Here is an 8,085-nt window from a genome sequence, read left to right on the forward strand (position 1 = left end):
TGTATACATATTTATTAATTTATTTAGTGCTATATTTTATATTTAAAGGCATAGAATAGCGCAAACTGTTTAAGGAGTACCTCATTCACAGGCAGCCCAAGCTCACTATCAGAGAACCGCTGAATTATAAGGATTTGTATGGGAATACAACGGATTTGTGTAAAATGGTAGAAAATAACAGTGTTTTTTCAATAAAGTCAACTTACCCTGTTTCTTCTTGTATTCTTTGTCATTTGCCAGCTTTTCAAGCCGATTCGGAGCGATTTCGGCGAGTTAGCGTCATTCGGGTTTCTACTGTCAAATGTAACGAAAGGCCAAACAGTATTTCAGTCATCTCCGAAACACGAAACGGAATAAATCCGTTGAAATCATCACTGGTGTCCCAATTCCTTCATAGGATCAAAGTAGAGATAAATAGCTTTCCTTCCATCGCATTTCCGACTCGATTGAAACCGTATCACGTTTGCTAGAAAGATTTTCTTTCACGTCGGCTCGCTTCTGAAATTTCGAAAGACCCGCGGCCAGAACGCTATGGACACATTGAACGCTCGGACAGCACGCTGGGTAACAAAAGTTCCTTGGCACGGAGGAAACAGCGGCCAGTTGTCCACAGGCAAGCAGATTTGTTCCCGGCCGGGTCCCCTCGTGTCCTTTTTGTCAAGACTGTCGATGAACCATTGTCTCCATCGACCAATCAAAATTAACTTTTGTACTACCTCTGGAGGTTGTCCTTTTACCCGGAAATTTGGAAATACCAGTTTTTTTTTTAACTGTGATTACGACGACGTCGTCAACGAAAACGGAAATTAAAAATTACACTCGCGTTTTCTGAATAAATTTGCGATATAATTTCTACTCATTCACTCATGAGCAGCTTTGAGCTGGAAAAAAATTCCACCCAGGGGTCCTCTTAATATTGTACGCGATGTGTCATCGTATACCTGGAAATGTAACATGAAACAGCCACAGTTTATTGCAGTCACGCAGTTTCATCTTGCGCTTTCGAGACAAACTCGTGGCTTGCGACGCGCAGTGTTTTCCGGAGTGGTATTGTATGATATATTTTCCACGGTCAACTGCCGATTTTGCCATTGGTTTGCCTTCGTTTTCATAACATTTCCCAGCCCAGACTGTCACAAAGGAATGGAATTTTTTGTATTTATCGATAATTGCGGCGGGCAGCAATTTAATTTATTGAATAACAGCAGACCACTTCCCTTGCTCGAGGATTGACCTTTACACATGCATATTCGACTTGGTAAGTTGTATCTACCATAAACCCGAGGAAATAGTTCTTGGGTCATTCGTTTTTATTTTCTTCACCTGGGAATGTGATGCTCAGATAAATCGACGCCAGCTTCGATAAAATAATGTACTTCTGAAATTGAGTTGTATTAGTGTGAATTGTCCCAGCTTTCTCTGTCTTTGAATTTGGTTAACAAATTTCCTCTCAGCATTTAACACAAGTATCATAGGATTGAAATCTCGAAAAGCAACGTATACGTTTAGGAATTATAACGATATTTTAGAAGGATGTACCTCTTCAGACCATTGCCGAGAGTCGAAGTCTTGTTGAATCTTTGTTATTATGGCGGGAAACTGATCGAGGCTGGGAAACTCGCGCGTATTCGTCATGGATTCACGATCATATAAAGGCAAGGCATTGGTGAGTAGTGAAATTTGTAAATAGGCTATATCAATTTTAAGATTCTGTTTTTTGAACTTATTGTATTGCATAGCTTGGCTCTTAGTCATTTATTTACTGCACTGTTTTTATCTACCGCGCGCCACATTAATTCAACCATCACCGCGCGATATTAATCCTGTTCTGCTTTACTTGGGTAGTCAGTTTTTACTGAACTGTTGTTATCTGTCGAGCAGACTGCTTTACTTGGGTAGTCAGTTCTTCCCAGAACTGTTGTTATCTGTCGAGCAAACTGCTTTACTTGGGTAGTCAGTTCTTTATTAAGCTGTTGTTATCTGTCGAGCAGAACATTAACCGGCTAACCTCGCGCTATGAACACTAACTTAGGTTCTACTTTAGCTTATCGAGCAGAATGCTCGGCTTCCACTAATTAATATCGCAATAACCAATTCTGCTCTACTTGGGTAGTCAGCTTTCTTTTCATGATCAGTGAGCTGTTGTTATCTGTCGGGCAGGATATTGATCTAGCTTAGTGTAATATTCTGCTTTGTAATATTTTGCTTCTGCGTTGCGCATAGCTGCTCTGTCGAGTACAAATGTAGTATACAGTAACACTGCTTTGTAGTCCCAATTCTTTATAACTCTTTATGAGAGGAATACCAACCTCGCACTCCAGTTTATCAACTATTCCTTTTTTCTTCCACTTTAGGGACGACCGAATGCAACGCGCGGAGGCGATCACTTGCTTTGTATCATCAATGTACAATTGTATCACTTTTCTTTCTTTTTTCTTTTGTGGAAAAAAGACTCCGAATTTTGTTTAATGTGATTACAACGTTCACAAAAACAGTGTCTTGCGCGGCTTGTGCTACAATAAATATTGTTACATTTTGTGCAGTAAATAAATGTCCCAAACTCTGTTCCGCGATTCTACTGCTTTTGGCAGGAATTGTTTGCGTTTGTTGTTTGATTCGATGTTCTTTTAAAATGCAAAATCGCCCAGTTGCCTATTTTGAGTGGTTCATATTATATTAAGTCTGTGCCCTGGAGTTACTATTCAAGCAAAATAACCATGTCTTACAAAAAGCGTAAGAACATTCGTTACTTGTTACCGTTAGCGTGGATAAAAGGAAAGCATTCCTTGCGCGTTCGATCTGCGCAAACCACGATGTCTGGGATTTTGTTTCTCTCTGTGTGACTGCTGGAACTCCGCACGTGTGAAAAAAGACCATTCCGACCATGAATTATAACACGCAAAGGTGCAAAACGGTTTCTCTTGTTGCAGTTAATGATAAGCCATTGGTGATTTCAACTCACCGTAAGCTCATTAGCATACATTTTTTTCTTCACCTAAGCTCATCAGTTGTAATATGGCCGAACTATCCAGGAGCTAACGTCGTAGGGGCGACTTTAAAGTTTAGAAAGAGAAAGGAAAATAAATCATCATCGTTCTCCATCACTGCACGAAAAAACGCCTTTGCGCAACATCAAATGTGTGGTCAAAGACATGTCAAAGGCCACCTTTGACACGCCTTTGATTAATTTTGACTCGCGTCAAAGGTGATCTTTGATTTCACCTTTGATTCGAATCACAGGTGACAAAGGCCGCATTTGATTCACCTTTACATACACTTTTGACGCGCGTCAAAGGTGATCTTTGATGTGGCTTTGACTCGCATCAAAGGTTTATCAAAGGTGCACGCGCGTGTGGTCAAATTTACCTTTCACTTGAGTCAAAGGTTTAGCAAAGGTGTGCCCGCGTGTACTCAAATTTACCTTTGACTCGCATCAAAGGTTTATCAAAGGTGTGCACGCGTGTGGTCAAATTTACCTGTGACTCGAGTCAAAGGTTTAGCAAAGGTGTACCCGCGTGTACTCAAAGTTACCTTTGACTCGCATCAAAGGTTCATCAAAGGTGTGCACGCGTGTGGTCAAATTTACCTTTGACTCGAGTCAAAGGTTTTGCAAAGGTGTACCCGCGTGTACTCAAATTTACCTTTGACTCGCATCAAAGGTTCATCAAAGGTGTACACGCGCGTGGTCAAATTTACCTTTGACTCGAGTCAAAGGCTTACCAAAGATGTACCCGCGTGTACTCAAATTTACCTTTGACTTGCATCAAAGGTTCATCAAAGGTGTCCCGCGTCGTACCGCGTGTTGTCAAATTTTACCTTTGACTCGCATCAAAGGTTTATCAAAGGTGTAGTCAAATTTACCTTTGACTCGCATCAAAGGTTTATCAAAGGTGTAGTCAAATTTACCTTTGACTCGCATCAAAGTTGTATCAAAGGTGTAGTCAAATTTACCTTTGACTCGCATCAAAGGTTTATCAAAGGTGTAGTCAAATTTACCTTTGACTCGCATCAAAGTTGTATCAAAGGTGTAGTCAAATTTACCTTTGACTCGCATCAAAGTTGTATCAAAGGTGTTGTCAAATTTACCTTTGACTCGCATCAAAGTTGTATCAAAGGTGTTGTCAAATTTACCTTTGACTCGCATTAAAAGTTTACTAAAGAAAATCACTTATACCAGTCAAAGAGATCATTCAAATTGTTCTTTAATTGCATCTGAATCTGCATATTAGAAATAAAATGATATAAAGACTACTCCTCAAAATAATGTACATCAATATTGGCAACTGGGATATAGGTCCCAATTTTTAAAGATAATTGTAGAAATGGGCATTTTAAAATTGACCCATCACATGAAAATCTTAATCAAAGATAATTTACATAACTAATTGATGAAGTCATTAAATGGGTCAAACGTTAGCGAATGTTGCAATAAATATCATCTGAAGCAAAGAAACGGCAATAAATGGGCTATATCAGATATACCAAGAACAAAGCGTCAATATCTAATTATAAGACCTGTTTATATACCAGGAACGCGAACGCGGCGTTCGTATTAGGCTCGATTTCCGCCGCTCCCTCGGGTCCGGCTTTCCTCCCCGAGCGCGGGCTCATTTTCCCGAACAGCGGCTGGTAATCGAGCCTACGTTCGTATTGGATTGCTTTAAGCAATTTGTATGAAATGTTTATAACAGAGGCGACCACGAATGCAGCAGGAAACTGGTTCGTGCCAAAACTCACGGTGATTCCCTTCAGAGCGAATTTTTGTGCGATGGTCACACGAACTATTTATTATCAACCAATCAGTGCGGCTTCAGTTGTTTTTCTATAGCTCGTCCCCGACAGTGGAGCCACGAGGCTCGCAAAAACCTCAATTTTCATTGGCCTTTGAAAACGCAGCAATACGTGTGGCAAAAAAGCACCGGTTGCCCACATGTTGGGCAGAACTGAAATGCTCTTTGTTGACAAACACTACATTTATTACGACTAAATTCGTGGAAAAATATAGCACAGGGGGCGTTCGCGCTCTGTATAATCAGGCCTTAAGAATGGAATTATTTTATGTTCCGTATGGCACGAAATGCCTAAGTCAGTCAGTCAGTCAGTCAGTAGGTCAATCAGTCAGTCAGTCAGTCAGTCAGTCAGTCAGTCAGTCAGTCAGTCAGTCAGTTAGTAAGTAAGTAAGTAAGTAATCCCGGACGACACACGTTTTCATGGGAGGCCGGTCTGTTCTACAAGGATTAAATTGTGGCAGATTAGAGCCGGCACAACCCCCCCCGGGGGACTCCCATATAAAAGTGACGAGGGTGCTCGCCGTATTTTTATGGGTTAAAAATGCTGTTTTGGTTCCTCTTATGCTGTTCAGCCTCCTCAAAAGGTCCACAGCGGGAGCTTTCGCGGTACCTTTTAGGGTATTGAGCCAAAAAATATGACAGGAACTATTTGACAGTATGCTGGAATTAGTACCCCTTAGGGGTGATACTAAAAAATTTGGAGCCACACCCACAAAACAGGATCTTGGTACCTCTCAGGGGTTCTTTTCAAAGTTTCCGACGAGCATCCCTGTCACTTTTATATGGGAGTCCCCCCGGGGGCCTCAACATGTAGTGTTCTACACTCTACAATCACTATTATCGTTACAATCACCACAACCGCCACCAGTGACTATTACGACTACTACTACAGAACGACTAAAAGCAAACTGCTTAGGGAACTGTACACAACAGTGGCACGATAGAGCTGAAATCAGAAGTCCAAAGGCAATCATATACAACTTTTTTGCCGTTGTTTTTCCTGCTCGTCAGTATGGTGTAGAAACAAGTTTCGAGAAACTAGACTTGACAATGTCATTTCTCTGCTAATGTTCAAATGATTCAGACTCCAATAATGACCTCGAAACCAAATGTTTACCCATGACCCATGAACACAGTGCGCGACTGTGCCCAGCAATGAGCAAAAGCTAACAAAGCACTTGGAATATCGTGTCACTGACGTGTAAAGTAGATGACAATAGACAAAGTATCCGTCATAGGGTACATGGCCAAACCTTGTTAAAATACGCAACATTTCGGATCTGTATACTGTCCTAAATAATAAAAAGGACAAACAACGCAAAGGATAGTCAACAAAAAACTTCCTGATACGCGTATACCACTGCGCAACATTTTCGTTCGCGATCCGTCGTTTGTCACTGATACAAGGCTTTCCAGATTGCCAATAATCTGCAAAATGCCTCTTATGCATGATGACGTAGTACTTTGTGTTTCAAGTTTCTTATTTTTACCGTAAAGTTTACAAATACCTTTTTTAAAATTATCCCCCTAAATGGTACTTTGTTAAAAGAAGATCTCTTATTCATTCAGTTCATGATCAGTAAATAAGATATCACTAGTTTCGGCTATAAACTGAACTTGCAAAGAAAGTATATAATGTCAACTTTGATAACTTACTAAGGCCCGTTTAACTTCTCACTTAGTCACATGTGCCGATTTTAATATCTGTTTGGGCCGAACCAAAATTAAATTCAACATTTGATTTGTACGAAGGATCTATAGAGTCGGAGTGAGTTGAAAAGTTTCGGTACGAGGTCTTTTCCCTCGCTAGCTATTTCAAACATGGCGGATAATAGGCCTTATCACGGTTTCCGACGCCATTTTGACGGGTAGGCAAACAGGCTTGAAATAACAGTGTTTGTATGGAAATCCGGTGTCACATAATTTTCATAAAACATCGCTTCTGAAAAATTCATGAATTGAAATCTTTTGGAAAAGAAATTGGAGGGTTGTAGCTGTGCCAGAAAGCGTCCAGTCGTGTTTTCAACTTTCCACACATTTGTTTGTATAGCGAAAAAGCCGTGAATTGCTACTAAAAAAAGTTCGCGGGAAAAAATACAGGGGAAATGTATGGAAAGTTCAAAAATTAAATTCAAAAATTGGCTATAAATATTTGTGATTTGAAACGGAGGGCGAAGAAAGCGCTCTCGGTGGGTAGGTCCGGCAGGTCAAGTTGTAAGCTGTAAGTTTCATTGAACTAACCTGCGCCGGGGGAGGGCAGCGGGGTATTTTTACTCACGACCCACATACAGTGGAACCTTGATTTAACGAACGGTCAGTATAAAATGCAGACTGCAGACTGCAGATTGCAGACTGCAGACTGAGTATAAAATGCAGACTAGGTATAAATTGCAGACTGCAGACGGCAGGCTGGGTATTAAAAATGCAGACTGATATCAAAACCGCCTCTTCGCCAAATACGGGCCTAGGATACATTTTGAATTTTTCAACTTAACTTACGCTAGCGTCATACAATCATCTTTCAAGATCATTTCCCATGAAATTGACATTATTATATTCTTTTCGAAAAGCGTCAACCTTGAAATAAACAACCCCGAAGCATGACGTAAGCAATAACGCAGACACATGACCTTTACTTCGCACGTGGTTGACCTTTTCGCCGCTTTGCGTCAACATGACATCGGCGACATCGGTAAGTGGCAGTCAGGGTGGCAGTAAAATAATGTTTTTTTGAATAAAAAATGTGTTCATGTATTGCTAAAATGCTGAAGGTATACAATTTGTCTTTGACAAACTTCGTTAATGTTCAAGAAACTAGTTAAAATCTGTCGATGTCAATTTGCTTCCCCCATCGGAAATCAAGTATGTTTCCCTCATTATAATATAAATTATCACAAACTGAATCATTGTATAATGCAATTCGAAGGATTTGATTGGCTTAGCGGCCATTGTATATTTTTTTATTAAAAACAATCAAGGCATATTGCTAGAGTTTGCAGATTTCGCTTTGGAAAACAATAAGAAGACAATTTCATGGTCTCTATTTCTCGGGCATGGTATAATAGCTCATATACCAATAGCCGCTAAGCCAATCAAATTGCTTAAATTGCATTATACAATGATTTATTCTTTAATAAGAGCCATTATACCATGACCGAGAAATGGCGACCATTAAGTTGTCTTCCGGTTGTTCTTGCACAGCGAAATCAGTAAGATCTAGCAATATTTCCTGATTGTTTTTAATAAAACAATTATTCCACTTGCGCTTAGGTATTAAAGGAAGGGCAGGAACTAT

The sequence above is a fragment of the Pavona decussata genome, unplaced genomic scaffold (assembly GCF_977016875.1).
Source record: "Pavona decussata unplaced genomic scaffold, jaPavDecu1.1 SCAFFOLD_268, whole genome shotgun sequence".
Lineage (NCBI taxonomy): Eukaryota > Metazoa > Cnidaria > Anthozoa > Scleractinia > Agariciidae > Pavona > Pavona decussata.